This window comes from Mus musculus, chromosome 2, assembly GCF_000001635.26.
Source record: "Mus musculus strain C57BL/6J chromosome 2, GRCm38.p6 C57BL/6J".
NCBI lineage: Eukaryota > Metazoa > Chordata > Mammalia > Rodentia > Muridae > Mus > Mus musculus.
This window is the reverse complement of record NC_000068.7, coordinates 71,097,163-71,116,746: the sequence shown is the minus strand read 5'-3', so window position 1 is coordinate 71,116,746 and position 19,584 is coordinate 71,097,163. Positions and strand designations below refer to the sequence as shown.

The window sequence follows — 19,584 nt, the reverse complement described above, 5'->3', positions numbered from 1 at the left end:
GTGCGCATGTGCACACGTGAGCACACACATGTGCATATGTGCCTGCTCATCAAGGAATGGTTTTTCCAATTATAGGTTTTGAGGGCTAGTTCAGTAGGTAAAGGCACTTGTCACTAAGTGTGATAACCTGAGCGTAGTCCAAAGAACTGACAGGTACAAAAGAAAACCTACAAGTTGTCCTCTGACCTCTACATTTGTGCTGTGCTGTGCGCGCCCCCCCCCCCCCCACACACCACTATCACCACCGCACCAAATAGATGTTTAAAATTAATTTTAGAATAAGAAACTATAAACAACATTTTGAAGTTTTATTTATTTTATAACTATGAGAGTTTTGCCTCCATGTCTGTGTACCATATGCATGCAATGCCCACAGAGGCCAGAAGAGGGCAGTGGATGCCCTGAGACTGTAGTTACAGACTAAAGCTGTGAACCACCTACCATGTGGGTGCTGGGAACTGAACCCTGGTTTTCTGGAAAGGTAGCCAGTGCGCTTAACAGCTGAGCCAACTCTCCAGCCCTTAAAATATTGTGTTTTTTTTTTTTTAATTAAAGGTTTTAGACCAAGGAAGTGGAGTGTCAAGGCCCTGGTAGTAGAGCTGGATTAATGAGTAAGAGATTTGAATCTGTGGCCTGCGGCCATGTTGTTATTTTTCCCTTGGTAAGGAGATTAAGTAACTGGGAGGAAGGGCATTGTGTTGGGAGATTAATGTGTCCATCAGGGTTTCAATGGAGAATGGACAGCATATTCAAATTGGGCAATTCAGTAATGACCAGGACTATTTACATTTAGTGGGCAGGGTTTTAACACTGTCCCAAGCCTACAGCAGAGAGGGTTCCTGGAGTCCAGAGAGAAAAATGTGAAAGGGAAACCTTGTACAAGAGGTGCAGCCAGCTTGTGGGGGTGGGGGTGGGATGGGACTCAAAGGAAAACACAGGACAGGAGGTAACTGTTCCCTGCCCAACTCCTGCAGGGGTCTCCCAGTGGCTAAGCAGAACCTAACCAGAAGCCAGAGGCTGTGATGTACCCCTGGCAGGTCAGCTCTCCAGGGCACAGAGCAGAGGACAGGAGGACCTAGCATGGTGGCATGTTTCTTCTAGTGTGTAAGAAGAATAGTAAGTCTATTATTCTCAACCAAAAATATTAAACATGGTGGTTTACTTCGGGCGTAAGTAGACCATATTTTTACACTTCCATCTGTCCAACCGTGTTGATTGGTATTCGTTTGCTCCCCCATTCTCCACCCTTGGCCTTGCCTGTGTTCAGAAGACTTTAGTCTACTACAGTGGCTCTCAACCTTCCCAACGCTTCGACCCCTTTACACAGTTCCTCAGGTTGCGGTGACCCCAACCATTAAATTATTTCTGCTGCTACTTTGTAACTGTAATTTTGCTACTATTGTGAATTGTAAGAGTGGAAGAGTGCAAGTATCCATGGTTTTGGATGGTTTTAGGCGGCCCACAGGTCTGTAGCTTTCCTTGTCCCGCGGCTTCCAGCTGTGTGAAGTGGATGGATGCTGCTGACAGGTGGGGAAGAAAGCGGATGAGTTGACCTATATTATCCCTGTGTCTCCTTGCTAGATCTGTTTTCTTCTTTCTCCCTTCGGTTGGAACTTTCTGATATGCTCTCTCCTGTAGCCATGGTTCTCACAGGAGGTCTGCAGCACCACCACGCCCCCTTGTCTCCACAGGCCTTCACGTCCTGCAGTTGCTTCTCCGTGGCTATCATCAATCTTGCTGGGTTGTTTTAAAGTCTGTTTGTCTCACTGGAAATATTCCATGTAGTCAACCTTCTCAAGCTAAATCCTTTGAGTGAACCTAGTGTTTCCGGCTGGATCCTGAGAGATACAAATGGAAAAATACTGACCTGACAGAACTTCGACCCTAGCCCAAGTTCAGTCACCTTGAGTCCCTGGACCACTCGGTAGAAATAGAGAACAGGCTCCCTACAGTTGTTCTCTGACCTGCAGGTGTGTAAGTGACACGTGAGCATCCCGGGTCCCCATGCACACAAAAATAAGTAAATAAAAATGTAAAACTATATGAGAAGATCAATAAACGAGAGCCACAAATCAATCTTCCCTCCTTCACATTGGTTTACTTAGTGTTTGACCTAAGTAATGGATGGCTCACCTTTTGCCTTATTGTGAATGGAGGGATACGTTCATCTGCACAAAAATCAAAGAAGAAACCACAGGGTCTTCCCTCCTTTTTCCTAGACAAGAATTTGAGGATCAGAAGGTTGTCTCAGGTGTGGCTCCTAAGTAGAGGACCTGCCTAGAATGCGTGAGGTCCAGGAGGGTCTCATCTCCAGTACCGAGAAAAGAAATGACATCCCAGATGCCCAGGGTCAAGTGACTCACAGCTGAGACTGTGATCCGAGATGCCAGCCAAGCCCAAGAAGTGGTCAAAGGCTCCTAATGAAACAAAAGGATTAGTGTTTAAAAAGCATGAAGTCAGAACCCTGCTAATGGGTAGACTACACTTTCATCACGGAGGCATATCAAAGACAGGAGGGCAGGTTATCTCCAGGAATGAGTTTGCACTGGGAGGGGTGGCTCTCTGGGTCCACGAGGCACACCAAATACCAGAGATGAATAATACCGAAAACAAGAACATACAGCTAACACAGCTTGCAACAGTTGTTGACAGAGAGTATTTAAAAACACATTCATGCTGACAGATGGAGCAGGTTAGAGTCTAAGAGAGAGCCAGGAGTCACCAAGGGATGGAATGCCCTGGAACATGTTTCTTATAACCAAGCTCCCACACACAAGCCAAGTTTTATAAGTACATTGGGCTGTGGGGATGGGACATTAAACAGTGCAAGGAACCGGGCTATGTCGTTAATGAGGATTCCAAACCATAGTTCTACCTTTGGAGTTTTTTTATTGGGGCTTTTCCTTTGGGCTTTATAATAACAGAAAAAGGTATTTTAATGGTAATCCTCCCATTGCTCGTGCATTTTTAAAAAGACTTTCATAGGCAACAAGTCCTCAGAAATCGTTTTCCAGAATTTGGCCTCACAGACCTCAGGGCCTTATTGAAGTGTGAAAAGATTGTGTAAGCATGAAAAAGAACTCTGGCTATAGACCAGAGAGTCTCAGAGTCAGTCAGTCAGTCTCTCTCTCTCTCTCTCTCTCTCTCTCTCTCTCTCTCTCTCCCTCTCCCCTTCAAAAATGTAGTGTGTGTGTGTGTGTGTGTGTAAGAGTCCGGGAGGGAGGGAGGGAGGGAGGGAGAGAGGGAGGGAGAGAGGGAGGGAGATGGGGACAGAAATATCAGAGCTGACTCTTCTCCTCTTCAACCATGTAGGTCTTAGGAATTGAACTCAGGCCATCAATCTTGGCTCCTTTACCTACTGAGCCATCTTGCTGGCTCCAGAGAGATGTTAGACATTTTACTAAATAAAATTTACATCAAACAGTTTTAACATATCTTACTGGATCATGGGAAGGCTAAACCATATCTCTGCTAATAGGTGAACCTCTTTTTTTAAAAGAAAAAAAATCAAGTGGTCTAAATTCAACTTTCAATTGTCCCTCGGGACAGTCCCTGTTGTTTTATCGAGACGATCTCTCACTGGAACCAGGATTCACCGATTAGGCTGCCCTGTGAGACTCAGGGTTCTGCTTGTTTCTACCTCCCCAGTGCTGGAATTGCAAACATGTGCCAGCATGTTTGACCTTTATTTTTTGAGACAGGGTCTTACTGTGTAGCTCTGGCTGTTCTGGAACTTGATATGTAGATCAGGCTGGCTTTGAACTCACAGAGATCTGCCTGAATCTGTCTCCCAGGTGCATTAACTGTGTGTGCTACCCAAGAGCACGTTTGCTTTTGGCCTTTTTTTTCCTATGGGCGCTAGTTACTGAACTCAGGTCTCCATGTTTTGCTGACAATGCCATCTCCCCGTTCCTCCAAACTTTACTTTTGTTCCGAAATAACGTGGCTCGCATCATGTTTTTAAAAACTTTCTATTGATTCTTTGTGACTTTCACATCATGCACCCCAAACCCGATCATGCCTCTGTATCTGTCCTTCACCCTTGCAACCCCCCCCCCGCAAAAGAAAAAGAGAGATTAAAAGTAAAAATTAAAAAAAAAACTCACAGTGGAAGCTATAGTGTGTTGTGGTGTGTCACACGCTATACCTCTCAGTCTACACTACTTGCAAATGTTCATTGCAGTGAGTCCGCTACACTATCAATACAGAATGCTCACCAGGACTCCTCTCGGATACCCTCTTGTTGTCCAGTGTCTTGGAGGTCATGCAGCTTTGGATCTGCAGGACTGGCCCCTTCACGCACTCCAACAGTTCATAGATGGGATGGATGTTAGGGTGGGACAACTCAAAGCCCTGGATCTGGGCCTGGGTGGTAGATCAGTTGGTTAGCCCACTGGCTCTCCCGCACCCCCAGGCTAGCTCTCCCACTTTGCCCAGGCAAGGGGCAGGCGCCCATCACTTAAATGTTCTTTATATACAAGCCTCAGTCCTTGAGGTTCCAGGTAGACAACAGGAAGAAGTTTGGGACGAGCCACTTGAGCTTGACATGCACAGGGACCAAAAACTGGGCTGTAATTTGTTAACCAGGAGCAGGAGAAGTTTAGTATTATTTAGAGTCTTAACCTGGTAAATGTGAACAAAACAGAGACAGGGAAAGCATTTTTGTTTGTATTAACTTCTAAATGAATTTGAGCAAGGTCTTTAATACCGAGGGTTGGAAACACTTGTATTTGCAATAGATAACTCTAAGTTACAACTGATACTTTTATGTCATAGGATTTTCACAGATGACATCTGTATTCAGTCCTTTTTTCAAATCAACATTAATTACTGCTGAGAATTATAATTAGATCTTACTACTGAAACAATGCCAACAGATACTTTATTACATCACAAATTTATTTTTCTCTTTAATATGTTAGTAACTTCAATGTGACTGGTTTCCGATAGCTTTGAATTTGGGTCCTTGAATGCACTTTAAAATGATATTCTGAGGGCAAGGCCTTATTAACTTGTGAAGGAGTCCCTGTTACACAGATGGTTGAGAGCCCCTGGGCACACACAAGTTCTAAGGTTCATTTCTGCTATTAAATCTATATAGTGGCCGGGCGTGGTGGCACACACCTTTAATCCCAGCACTTGGGAGGCAGAGGCAGGCGGCTTCTGAGTTCGAGGCCAGCCTGGTCTACAAAGTGAGTTCCAGGACAGCCAGGGCTATAGAGAGAAACCCTGTCTCGAAAAACAAAAAAACAAAAAAACAAAACAAAACAAAATCTATATAGTGGACCTGCCTGTCAGCCATTGGAAGGCAATCAAGTAAATCAGATCCCTGTCTTACAAAGTCCGGTTACCATTCTGATGTGACAGGAGTATATAAACAGACAGACAAACGTGTGAATGATCTTAGAAAACCAGCCTAGGAAAGTGTTGTATCTTCCTCACCCTTCCTAATCCAGGCTGTGGAATCTGAGCTGCCCTGACGCACACTCCCAATGGAAGAAAAAAAATCTACTTCTCCATTGATTGGTTTTTGTTTATGGATGGTGATTGGCATGCAGTCGGCACTCAGGGCCTGGCCAGAGCCTCAGCCGGGCTGTTGGCTGCTACAGCTTTCCTTCTTTTGACCCCCCCCCCTTTTTAATACCTCCTTGCCAAAGCCCCAGATGAGGGAGGAATCAGCCCTCTCTTTCCCTGTACTAATACAGCACGACGCATGGCTCTCATGCAGACCACTGGGCGATCTGTGTTCACTATGAAAATTGTGACTGGGTATGCACCCCTTAGTACATATCAGATGCATGTTTGCGTCGGTTTAATGCTTATAGCCTTCCCATTTTATAGGTGAGAAAACCAGACCATAAGGAAGAGAGTGCTTACAGCAAGGAAATGACCATGATTCAAACTCAAGCAGCTTAGGTCACGGCCTCGCTTACAGATGCCGCTATCCTGATGGTTTAGTTAGTGCATTGCTTATTGTTGACATCAACATTAGTACTTGTAGATTTTTACTATTCTAAAATTGCCTTCATAATTATCTTTATATATTTCCGGGTACTTTTCGAGGCAAATTTCTAAATTGAAATTGCTAGATTAAAATCAAATAGATAAGCTGTCTCACAAAAGATTGTCGCACTTTTACTATAACTAAACCATGGTGGTCCTTCCCACTATGCTCAGTGCAGTGTGTTACTGTTCTCTATTTTAAAGGTGTTTTTTAAATAAGTTGATGGACATTGTGAGCTGCTAAGCTGCTTACTAGGCCAAGGTTACCTGTGATGGCCAGGGAGAAATTAAACCAGGGTAGGGCTGGAGGGGGCTGCACCAAGACAGAGGCAAGTTTATTGAGAGCAATCGGCCTTGTTATATCCTTATCAGAAACAGAATATAGTGGCAACTGCCAGGATAAAATGATGTTTGAAAGCTACAGGGTTTGCAAGATTAATGTCTAAGGCCCACGGTCCTGTGAGCTTCCATGCTTCCTGGACTTCCAAGAGGACCTATGGAGAGATACAGAGCAGCCCTTACTGCCTGAGGGAACACAGTGGCCCCAGGAGCCACAGATTCCAACCTGGAAAACCTATGATGCATGCCTCTCAAGGCAGCTGGGTCAAGGCTACCTCCATGCTTCCCTGTAGGACATAACGTGACATCTCATTTCATGTATCAACAAGCTTTTTGACACTGAGACAAATACGTGTGTGTGTGTGTGTGTGTGTGTGTGTGTGTGTGTGTGTAGGAGAGGAGGACCAGTTTAAAAGGAGAAAGCAGCATTTACATAGACTCATGTCAGAGTCTCTCCACGATTGGCTGACTCCACTGGGGGTAGGGGGCGCTATGGTGAGGCAGAACATTATGGTGGAGAGGAGGGTAGGGCAAAGCTGCTCAAAGCTGCTCATCTGGGAGGGTGGGTAGCCGGAGATGGAGATGGAGAGGGAGGGGGAGGGGGAGGGGGAGGGGGAGGGGAAGGGAGAGGCGTGAGGATATCTTTCCAGGGCATGTCCACAAGAGACTGACTTCCTTCAACTTAGTCCTGCCTACTTCTTTCCACCACTTCCCAGTATGCCATCATATTATAAACCCATTAAGAGATTAAACCATTGAGTCAGAATCTGTATGAGCTAATCACCTCTCAATGACTGGATCAACCAACAAGGCACCAGACCTTCAACACGAGCATATTCAAAGTATAACATTGTACTTTGTGTTTCTTGGTGAACAGACATTTGTCACGTATATGAAATGTATTTGTGTTTATTCTTCTGGGATTGCTAATCTTAGTTACAATGATTTAAGCATGGAAAGAGTGCCCCCAACAAAAGGCTTGCCCCCCAGGACAGTGTTTTGAGGAGGTATCATGAGTCTTAACAAGGTAGGGACTAGTGAGATGTCCTAGATCCTTGAGGGCGTGTTCAAAGGTTTGTGAGACTCCTCTCCATCTCAGACTGGCTCCACTATTCTTTTCCCAATTACCATTAGCATCACAGTATTCCATTATTAGTATGATGTTTTGAAGAGATTTAATAGGGAAAAACTTAGTTCTTCACTGATCATAAGGAGACAGCTTCCACAACGATTTTTCTATAGTGAGATAAAGAGATCTCCTCAGGATACTTAAGTCATCAAAGACATTGGTATGGATCCGCTGTGGTGGTACATGCTGTAATCTCAGCACTTAAGAGAGGAAGGGAGGAAGATCAGGAGTTCAAGGTCACCTTTAGCAATTTAGTGAGTTTGAGGTCAATGTGGAATGCATGAAACTCAGTCTCAAAAAACAAAACCAAACCAAAAAGAAAAGGCAGCGGAAGGATGTCTGAGCAAAATAAAAGCCCGGTGCTGAGTGGTGGAGATCCTAGGTTGGTCTCAGCATCCCCTCCTACCCAGAATGTTACTGAAACAATCTGTTTACTTATTCAACAAATGTTTATAAGCAGCAGCAAAGTTAGTATTAAAACCAGATGCTTGACTCTGTCAAGGCTTTTCCCTAGCATCTGTCTCAGGTCATGAAAGGAACGAGATCAGGCCTGGGGAGATGAACTGACTCAGCAGTACAGAGTGCTGGCTCTTCCAGAGGATCCAGATTTGATTCCCAGCACACACGGTGGGTGGCTCACCACCATCTGTTAATTTCAGTTCCAGGGGATCCAACCTCCTCTTCTGGCCTTCTTAGGAACCAGGCATACACACAGTCCACAGAAGTACATGCAGACACAACATCCATGCATATACAATGAAAATAATATTTTTAAAAAGAAATGAGATTTTTGGCATAATAGCTTATACCTGCAATCTCTGTTTTTGTGAGGGTGAAGCAGGAAGATTGACATGAGCTCAAGGCTAGCCTGGGCTACACAGAATTCCAGGCTAGTGTTTAAAAAAAAAGGGGGGGGGTGGGAAAAATAAAAATAAAAAAGACAAAGAGAGAGAGAGAGAGAGAGAGAGAGAGAGAGAGAGAGAGAGAGAGAAGTGGGAAAGTAGGAAGAGATTAAAAAATGGGAAAAAGAAAAAAAGGAAAGCAGGAAAGGAAGGAGGGAGGGAGGGAGGGAGGGAGGGAAGGAAGGAAGGAAGGAAGGAAGGAAGGAAGGAAGGAAGGAAGGAAGGAAGGAAGGAAGGAAGATGCTAGGAGCTAGAGATGTACCTTAGTTTGTTGAGTGCTTGGCTAGCATGAGTGAGGCCCTGGGTTTGATTCCCAGCACTTTGTGAAACCTGAGTGACACACCTATAGTCCTAGCACTTAGGAGGTAGAGGCAGAAATTGAAGGTCATCTGGGTTACATTGTGAGTTACTGAGTTTGAAGTCAGTCTGGGCTCCATGACACCACATCTCCAAAACAAAACAAAATAAAACCACCCAACAAACAAACCACAAACAACAATGACAAGCCCATTACCAGGGCAACTGATAACATTGCAGTAGATTGAAAGGAATAAACAAGGAATATCTTTGCCTGCCTCGCATGCCCACATACATCCCCACACTCTCCAATCCCCACATCAGGGAAGGAAGATGAGAGTTGCTCTGTACCTTGCCGGCCACCAGTCATTGTTTTCGAGGTCAGCGCCTGGAGGGGCCAAGCTGAAGCTGCTCCTCAGTGGCCATCTTGTGAGTTCCAGAGGGTGGGTGAGCTACCCAGAGTGGAGCCTGCTCATGATGTCAGCAATGGGTGACTCGACTGGGTTCTGTGTCTTTAATTGATTCATTTACTACCAGGCCTGAACGACACAGAAGGAACAAAGCTAACATCCATTTAACAAAATAACTCATGCTAAAAAAAAAAAAAAAAAAAAAAAAAAAAGCAAATGAGGAAGAGGAGCTGTTATTGGTTAGAAGGTACTAGAAGCAGAAACTACCACCTTCTCTGATGAGCCTTAAGAGGGAGATTTTTGTTGTTGTTGTTGTGTTATGTGTGGTTGAAGCAGACTTGGTTTCCTATAGCCAAGGCTGCCCTTGAAGTCCTGATCCTCCTGCCTTCACTTTCCAAGTGCTGGGTTCCAGGGATGTATGCCCAGCTAGGGGGCTTTTTAAAATTCCCGGATGACTGCTGGAGGCTGGTCAGCAGCTTTCTCCTGATTTTTCTTTACCCCATCTGGGCCCCCTCTGCCTCTCACTACTCTGTCCTAGTCAGGGTTCCTTTAATTGTAGAGATAACAGCCTGAAGTGGAAACTTAAGGGTTCTTTGGGAAGTCAGTTGTGTTGGGTGGTGTTTGCTGGGGCAAACACATGCAGGAGTGGTTTCCTGAAGCAGACACGAATGAAAAGATGTTTGTTAAAGCAGACACGTGAAAGGACGAGTGATGAAGGGTTCTTTGCTAACAACATGCACGTATTAGTTCATCTTACATGTGTCGTTGAGCTCCATTTGTCGTGACGCCATGGAGAGAAACACACCAGGAAAGTTCTGGTGGTGTGCTGGCAGCTTCTTGCTCCCTCAGACTTGGGTGATTGGCAGGGCAATGTCAGGGGAGACAGACAGACTTGCCGTGCTGAGGCAAGATCCATGGGGGACACGTGATGTTTGGAGGGAGTATAACTAGGACTCAACAGACAGCGACAGGAGCTTGGCTGGCTGGCATAGCTAGCTCTGCAATGGTTCTTGATCTTGCTTCATTGAGAGCCATGGCAAAGAACTTCTCCTGGCATCCCTGAGCCGATTCGGCTGAGGCCTGACTATTCCTGCTAGGTTGTGCTATCCCAACACTACTGCATTGGACTGCTGGCATATCCGTGAAGTATTTGCAAGTGGATCAAGCCGCTGCTGCTCGCTCCTGTAAACTGAACTGCTGATCTTCTGACAATGCAGATGGGATTTGCTCCAAAGATCAATTTCTAAACAGGTCCACTTTCTCCTGTATCCTAGTAACCTTTCTTTTCCACTACCTCTGTTGGGTGCTGCGCTAGAAGGGAGGCTAAAGCATTTAAGAACCATTATAAAAGGTGGGGTGGAGAAAAATTTAAACCTACAGCAGCCTGTTCATCCAATGTGACTTATAAAGATGAGCTTGGTCTAAGAGAATGCAGTAGCACTGGGCTCGCTTGGCATGTCCTGGGTTGGATCCCAGTACTCCAACTGAAAAAAAAAAAAAAAAGGTCAAGAAAAAGTCCCTACATCTCAGGCTTGGATGCTGTTCATGCAAACAACATGGTGCTGATGCTGACTCTCGTCAGGGACATCTGGCTACGTTGCATCATGGCAGCCAAGCCCATGAGCCAGAGGGAGAGATCACATGGCAAAGTGTGGACAGGGACCACATTTGCTTTAACGCGTTGGGGAGTGGCTGAAAACTGTGGTACATTCATAGGAAAGAATACTGCCCAGCAAGACAAAGGAACACATTGTTGCCAAATGCAGCGACTTAAAAGGTTCAGGAGGACCTAAGGATGTGTAGGAAAGCCAACTGAAAGGGTTAAGGGCTCTATGATCTGATTTATGTAACTGTTACTCAATGATCAACAGCAGTCAGGGCCGAGCAGCATCTGGAGGAAGACACTGCTAGGACGCTAACGGAAGAGCAGGCAGCTCTGTTGTGATGAACACTTCCCCGTCGTGACTGATTGGGTTGTTCTGTTCTGTACACATGCTGAAACATGGTAGATTATACACAAACAGGAAAGACTGAACAGCTGGTGAGACCTGAGTAAGGTCCATGGTCTCGTCAGCTGTATTGTGTGTCTTTCCAGGATGTTCCTAGTAGATATGGCCGAAGCTGTGTGACGGGGATTTGCCTTCCCGACATTGGCAATTCTGTGAGTGTACAATTATGTCAAAAGACACTGTGCCTACACACACATACAGAGGGGTGGGTGAGTCGGGGGAGATAAGGAGGGAGGGATGGAGGGGGGAGGGGCAGTGGGCTACATTGGGACAGGTCATGGTTGGCTGACTGACACTTTGATGAAAGGGCTCTTCCTTGTTGGCATTCCCACTTCTGAGGCATCCCAGGCATCCCATCAAATGTTACCAGCTCTGACTTGGGGGAGGGGCTCCCCCTGTACCTAGTACTGTAGGTAAAAGGCAAGGTTATCACTTCACCCTCTGGAACTCAGAGCAGAGGAGTTGGTGTCCCAAATAAAGGAAGGGATGTGGGGCAGGGGAAAGAAACAAACACTTGTGCACAGCGATGGGTATCTTAAATCTCAAAGGCACAGAGGCCTCCTTCAAACAAGAATCAGTGATGTGGAGGCTCATGGAAGCTAAGGGAGGGGGAAGGGGGGCGTGGTAGGGGAGAGGGGCCCTCCCAGATCACAGCCTTGGACTCTTCTCTCCCAGGCTTCTCTTGTCTCAGGCTCCACTCATTCTGAGCATGGGTTTCTCCGATTTGCTGTGGGCCTCATGGGGCAGTGATGAGCTTCTCTGTGCTTCTGTTTCCCATTCAAACACAACCGTGTTGTGCTCAGATTTTGCAGGGTTCAGAAGGAAGTGAAACAATGGTAACTTTTAACCTTCTGCTTGGGGGGGATTTTGTATTAATAGTCATAAGGAATCTTTAACTACATGATGTTCTAAGCTAACAATCTTTTAAAATATTTTTTATTTTATTTTTGATACTTAATATAATTATGGTATTTCTCCTTTTCCTCCTCTCCCCACTTGAAGCCTACTCATAGTTGACTATTTTAAAAGGGCCAGCTATATGTAAAATTAGAGTAACCTAAAATGAAACATTGGGGCTGGTGAGATGGCTCAGTGGGTAAGAGCACCTGACTGCTCTTCCGAAGGTCCGGAGTTCAAGTCCCAGCAACCACATGGTGGCTCACAACCATCCGTAACGAGATCTGACGCCCTCTTCTGGAGTGTCTGAAGACAGCTACAGTGTACTTACATATAATGAATAAATAAATCTTTAAAAAAAATAAAATGAAACATTGTTTCTGATTCAGGTGTCATTTTAAATTCAAATAAAGAGCATTAAAAAAAAAAAGGCTGAGGGGCATCTCTCAGTATCTGACTCAAATCTCCAAAGGATGTTGGGCTAGGTGCCAGACTTCAAGTCAGTTATGATATATGTAAAGGATAGGAGTCAGTCAATAAAGACATCACAGTCTCAGGGATGGGGGCCAAATGTTGAAGAGATCCCTGTAAGGCATCTACTGTACTATAGGACCCCAACAGGGAACTGACCACCTTGGGTAGAGACAGGCCACTCATGCAACATCCTGGTCCTCTATTGGGTGGAATGGTTCTGGGACTCAGCTGTATGGGTTTAAAGTTCTAAGGACTACATATCCCATCTCTCCCTGAATTGGGTGGTCTTGTAACTGGCAACCCCTATTGGAATGTGGACATAAATGAACTGCACCACCCTGGCTGGCTTCTCTTCATTTAGTGCCAATTCAAACACACTTCCACATGACTTCTCCCTTCTGCTGGAATGCTGACTCTCAACCTTCCTAATGCTACGACCCTTTAATACAGTTCCCCATGTTGTGGTGACTCCTAACCATAAAATTACTTGCTACTGTATAACTGTGTCTACTGTTATGAGTTGTAATATCAATATCTGATATTCAGGATGTCTGATATGTGACCCCTGAAGGGTCTTGACCCACAGGTTGAAGACTGCTATGCTAAGATGAAGACAGAGGACTCAAAAACCCTAGATTGGAGTGGCAAGTACTTTAATGTAAAAGACAAGAGAGTAATTGTTTTAGCCTTTATGGCATATAGATTCTACTACATGCCACAGCAACGACACAGCTCTCAGTGTGGCGCAAATGCAGCTGTCGACAGCACAATCAGAGGTACAAATTTCACTTCCTCAAACAGGCAGTGAGGGACTTAGTGGGTCCAAGAATCAACACAGCCTTCGCTGTAAGATCTTGGCCTCCCTGTATGAGCCTATACCTCAGAGCCTTCATTTTCAAAGAGACTTAAACTGGGTTTCAATTCTTTAACAACTCCATGGTTCTACAATTTCATCCCATTGGTTACTATCTCCACTCTTCTAGGCAGAATAGATTTAATGTGTATGTTGTGTGTTTATGATTTCTGAAACACTGCAAACCTTCTCACTTCAGAGCATCTCAGAAGCATTAAATAAGACAGGCTGTAAGATATTTAACAATTGCCACCCCTGCCCCAAGGACGGGGAAGAGTAAAGAGGACAATTATCAAGGGTAGAGAAGAGTATCGGGTTTGCCTGTGGTTTCTGGATCAGGGCCCATGAGACAGGAAGCTATGAAAGGAGCGGATTCTCACAGGCCGCAGGCTGCTGGAGCCTGATCAGAGGCACCACCTGGGAGGAAGATGGAGACTGTTTCTGTAGGAATGCCCACAGCATGGTTTACTAAGTAAGCATCGTGGGAGCTAAGGGATTGTAGACCTCAACAGCAGCGAGACACTGAAAAGACAGAGAGTGAGGAAGCCGCCTTCACCAATGGAGCAGCTCCCTCAGAGGAGGGAGGTGAATGTGTTAAGAGAGCCATCAGCTACCACAGTGAGGAAAAAAGCTGGGTCTGTCCTTGTGTTTCGGGAGCAAGCTGCTTCCCCCGAGCCTTCAGCACAGGGATCCTCTCAACCACAGGCAGCCGGGTTGCCAGCAAATACTATCATTTGTCTTAAGCAGAAGCCTTTATTAGTGCTACATTGTGACTGCCCCAGCTCTGACCAATGTAAATTCAAGGGTCAATTTTTTAAAAAAGATTTATTTTTATTTATATGAGTACACTGTAGCTGTCTTCAGACACACCAGAAGAGGGCACTGGACTCCATTACAGATGGTTGTGAGCCACCATGTGGTTTCTGGGAATTGAACTCAGGATCTCTGGAAGAACAGTCAGTGCTCTTAACCGCTGAGCCATCTCTCCAGCCCATGGGTCAATATTTTTATATTGAACTAAAGTCAGTATAGAACTTATGCCACACTGGAACCAGTAGAACCAACTCCTTCATTCCTTCCTTCCTCTCAGGCTGGCCTTGAACTTACACCAATCTTCCTGCCCCAACCTCTGAGTGCTAGAGTTATAAGCATGTTATACAGTTATAAGCCACCATACCTAGTTGTAGTAATTCTTTCCTTTTGAGAGAGTGTCTTGCTATATGGCCCTGGTTGGCCTGGAACTCAGTATTTCAATCAGGGTGGTCTCAAAATCATGGTAATTTTCCTGTCTCTGCTTCCTGGGCTCTGGGATTAAAAATGTGTGTCGCCACACTTAGCTGTTTTGTTTTGTTTGGAACACAGTCCCTGTATGTAGTCCCTTATTACCTTGAACTTACAATCTTACCTCCACCTTCTATAGTAGCCCCCAGACCTTAGCACCACTGACACCATGATGGAAGTTCCATTTAGACCTTGGAACCCAGCATGTAGACAGCCCCACCTGCCACAACAAGATCAGAGATCTTCTCCATCAACGATATAGTTCTGGGAAAGTCCCTAAATGTGCTAACCTTGCCTATTGGCTGCTCTAGTTTTGCTCTGGCTTGAGTGTTCTTGCTATCCTGTCAATCTACGATGTGGATTTTGTGATTAAAAGCTCACCCTGATGGAATTGCACATAGGTCCCAAAAAGCCTGGCCAGGTAATGAAGACTTTCTGTTAGCTTGAACTCATGTCTGAATGATCTCTCGTGGATACCTCACAAACTTCTGGGTCCTGGACTAACACCACTCTGCCCGTTTCTTTCTTTACAGATGCTAATTTAGGAATAGTAAACCAAATCTTTATAGTCAAGGCTTCCTGTGATTTTTATCTTCACAACAATCCAGTGAGTTGGGCTGAACGATAAGAGGGGAAACTGAGGCACAGGGAGGCACATGATATGGCTACACTACCCTAGTTCTATAGAGCAGCTTGGACACTGGTACCTTGGTCTTCTGCCTTGAAGCTGATTTCCATGTGATGGGTTTGGGACATCACTGATACAGCAGAACCATCTCTCCTTTTCCCTCAGGTTCTCTCCTCTGAAACAGGCCATACATCCCAGGAAGGATTTCCTGACTTTCCCCAAACAGATTTTCTTAGGCCTCATCCAAGAGGTCCCTCCCTATGTGATGAGGAGGAGCATCTTGGTTTCTCTTTTTCTCACTACTGGGATGAAGCTCAGGTCTTGCGCACAGTATGCATCTTTCTAACAGAGTCTCATCCATGGGTCCACATCCTGATTTTTGAAGACACAAAGAAATGGGGGGGAAAATTTCCAACGAGCTTTGCAAAGTTCTTCTAATTTACCTACCTTATGCCTTCTAGCGATCAAAGTTCCCCATGGACAAGTCAGTCTAAACTTAAGCCTAACTTAAGTTAGGTTAAGTGTGTCCCTATTGTTTAAGTCTTTATTCTTGCATGAAAACTTCACCATTGTGTAAAAGTGCTATGGAATGCATTCATAGGCTTTCTCTTGTTCATCTGTCTTTTGGTTTAGGCCTCAGCCTTCAACCAAGCTATGTGTGATGAAAACACTAAGCTTTCTCCCAGCTACATAGTGTCCATGGTAACTGAAGCAGGGTAGGACCAGGACTACGCATCCAGGACTTACATCATACATCCTTTATCCATGGGTGCCTATACTACTGCAGGAGCATTCACACCTGTCTGTGAGGCTGCTCATGTAGGGTCCCATGGTGCGTGTCCATGGTGCCACAGTGACTGCAGATGAGAAGGTTCCAACCACCAGTCTTAATTGGTTTTGAGCTTCCTCATTCAGCAGGCAGTATCAGCCATGTCTCCATCCTGGATGCTCTTCTTCCAGTCAGCGAGTTGGCTCAGCCTTCATCCCTTGTTTCTGCTTCTCTTCCTTAAGTTCTCTCTCGTGTGCAGGGCTTTGGCTGAGCACAGAGAGTAGGGACAACCTTGGTGATTATATGACCATTGTCAGTCTCAGCCAGAGAAATTGAAGGTTCCAAAAGAGCAGACATTTTGTCTGTTTCTGCTTAGCACTGTATTCCTAGCATCTGGCAGAGAATCCTGCCACAGAGTGGCAACCATTCAATAATTGCAGTTGGGTAGATACATAATGAATGGATATGTGGGACTGAACACTTTTTTTTTGGCTTAGTATGTAGATGGTTTGAAGTTCCTATTTTCAGCACTACCAATTTAATTTTTCTAAAAGTTAGAGTAGCCATGTAAAAATGGAGATTTGCCCAAGTTAACTGAACTTCAGAGAAATATTTTTAGCATATGTCTCACACGTTTTGTACATGCAGCTCATTGTTTGCCTAAAGTTAAAATTCAATTGTGTGTTCTGTTTATTTTTGTTTGTTCTTTTCTGTGGCTACTTTTCTGTTTTGTTTGTTTAGAGGAGACTTTAAAATAAATTTTTCTAGATGAGGTGTCGCCATGTAGCTCAGGCTAGTTTAGAACTCATGACTCAGTGTTAGGATTGCAACATGCCTCACTATCTCAAGGTACCTAGATTTTTATTTGCTAAATCTAAATATCAAAGGTGTAAAAAACCTTGGAAGTTATAGATCCAATTAGAACTAAGAGCTAACGAGTCTAAAGAAATTTTCTTATTTATGATTGTAAGTGTAGCCTAAGAGTCACTAACTTATGGACTGTGGATATCCTGGCTAGGTCACCTGATCCCTGCAGAGGAAGGCAGAGGCTGGGCAAAGAGAGAAGAGATAATCCTGAGGCCTGGATTCAGTGGTATCTGAAGCAGCATTTGAGGTCTTTTCAGTAAGGAGAGTCAGTCAATTTGCTCATTACTTGAACTGGCTTGAGTGGTATTCCTATCTCTTTTGCACAATCTTAGTTCAGGTTCCTATCCCTGCAATAATGGCAACTGACAAAGTTGCTTTATGGCTTGTAAGTCAGCGCAGGAACCTGGAGGCAGGAACTGATGCGGCGTCCATGGAGGAGTGATGCTTACCGGATGCTGCTTATGGCTTGCTCAGCTGCTTTTGTACACTCTTCAGGACCACCTGTCTAGGGCTGGTACCAGCCACAAGGGCTGCTTCCTCCCACATCAATCATCAGTCAGGAGAATGTACCACAGGCTTGCTCACAAATCAATCATCAATCAGGAGAATGTACCACAGGCTTGCTCACAGATCAATCTGGTGGGGACATTTTCTCAACTGAGGTCCTTTTTCCCAGATTACTCACTCTAGCTGGTGTCAAGTTGACATAAGACAAGTCAGCACAGAGGATAGTCATAAAGCCACTTGCTCTGAAGCTAAACAAACGTTTATTAAGTAAGCATGGTATGGTGGTGTGTGCCTGAAACTCAGTACTTGAGACGCTGAGGCAGGCCCACCCTGAGTTGGAGGCCAGCCTGGGCTATAGAGTGCGATCCTGTGTCCAAAAAACAAAAACAAAAATTAACAAAAATTAAAAAAAAAAAAAACCCAACCCCCAAACTAACAAACAAACTAAAAGGAAACATTTATTAAATAAGTCACAGCTGGACCCACTGATTTATCTTTCAATGCATTCAACTGATGAATTGCTGCCTAGATACTTGTACTAAACCCAAAAGCAATACATCATACTGAGACAGTAATAGGTACACTGGAAGGGACAAGAGACATGGATTCTCCCTGCCATGAGTCCACAGAAGCTGTTACAAACTCATCTTCTTCCTTCTAACCACTCATGGGATGTCGCCTCTCTCATCCAACAGAGGAACCCGGATACATGGCAAAGACAGGCTATCTCCAAGGACTAACTGATACTTTGTATTTAACATGGAAAAATCTAACTTAGGAGGAAATGTTTCTATAACAGTTACTCTCATGATAACAAATAATCTCATGATAGCATATCCTAGACCCGTTCCTAGACCCATCTAGGGCACAGTTCATCATACAGACACCTACTCTTGAGAACAATGTGAGCTTTTGTAAACTTTTTTCCACTTTTTATATTTGACCTAATTTTATTTATTCAAATGTAGCTTTGTATGTTACAATCTAATGATAGGTTAACTTACTGGCTGGAAACTTTCATTTTTAACATTGGACTTTTAATGTGATAAGTAAATTTTATAATTACAGTAAATACATAATTAGTCAGTGGTAGGTATAGAAGCTGCGAATATTGCTATTGTGGAGCACTTAGAATCCCCCAGGTGACTGAATTTGGCTTTTGTTGTGACTTCCACCATTAAGATGGAGCCACAAAATAACATGGATAGTAAAAAATAATCCTAAGAAAAATGAACAATGCTTGAGGAATTACCATCTCAGCTGTCAAGTTATACTAGAACCATAGTAATAAAAACAATATGGTACTGGTACAAAACCAGAAACGTAGATGAGTGGAACAAAATCAAAGACCCAAACATGACTACTCAGAACTTCAGCCACTTAATATTTGACAAAGATGCCAAAACCCTGCACTGTAGAGAAGCAAGCATCTTTAACAAATTGGAAAACGGGATGTCCACGTGCAGAGGAATGGAATTATATCCCCATCCATCACCTTGCACAAAAACTAACTCCACATGGACCAAAGACCTAAACCTGAAACACCAAAGCTGCTGGAAGAAACACAGGCAGTACCCAACATGACATGGGTGTGGAGGTGTGGAAAAGGACTTTCTGAATAAGACTCCATTTGCCCAAGAATAAGGCCAACAACTGACAAGACTTCTTAATACCTAAAAGTCAAACACAGCAAAGAGATAATCCGTGGAGGAAAGGGGAAGACCATAGAACAGGAGACAATCTCTGCCAACCGTACACCTGGCAGACGTTTAATATCCAGAATGTATAAAGTACCAAGTATAAACAGTAAAATAAAACAACAAACCCCACAAATGACTCATTCAAAATATGGGCCTGGGAGCTGAACAGACTTCTCAAAAGAATAAGCAGAAATGGCTAAGAAGTGAAGCATAGCATAATCCCAGCATTGGGGAGGTAGAGGCAGGTGGAGCTCTGTGGGACTGAGGCCAACTTGGTCTACATGGTGTGTTCCAGGACAGCCAGAGTTATATAGCTGTCTTCATAAACAAAAAACAAACAAATAATGGATAATGTCTCAAAAAATGTCCATCATCCCTATTACCTAGGGAAACACAAATCTAAACAACTCTGAGATTTCATTTTACCCGAAGTCTCAGTACTAATGGCAAAGATCAACAAGTTAACTGAATAAACTACTACATAAGCATTCAGCCATACTGCTGCTCTATTCAAGACAT

The 19,584-nt window shown here is 44.3% G+C and overlaps 1 protein-coding gene across 3 annotated transcripts in view; it reads right to left on the bottom strand.

Moving 5' to 3' along the window:
- Positions 1–334: 334 nt before the first annotated feature.
- Positions 335–19,584, bottom strand: part of Dcaf17 (DDB1 and CUL4 associated factor 17) — a 60,671-nt gene continuing 41,421 nt past the window's right edge. The window contains exons 15-16 of one of the 3 annotated variants that reach the window (XR_001783197.2): positions 2,134–2,417; positions 335–1,838 (exon numbers count right to left, since the gene is read on the bottom strand). The gene's annotated coding sequence lies outside the window, so the exon portion shown is untranslated. Of the gene's footprint in view, positions 1,839–2,133; positions 2,418–9,309; positions 10,565–17,604; positions 17,733–19,584 lie in introns of those variants that run through there. The other 2 variants (XM_006500339.4, NM_001165981.1) reach the window with 2 other exon arrangements.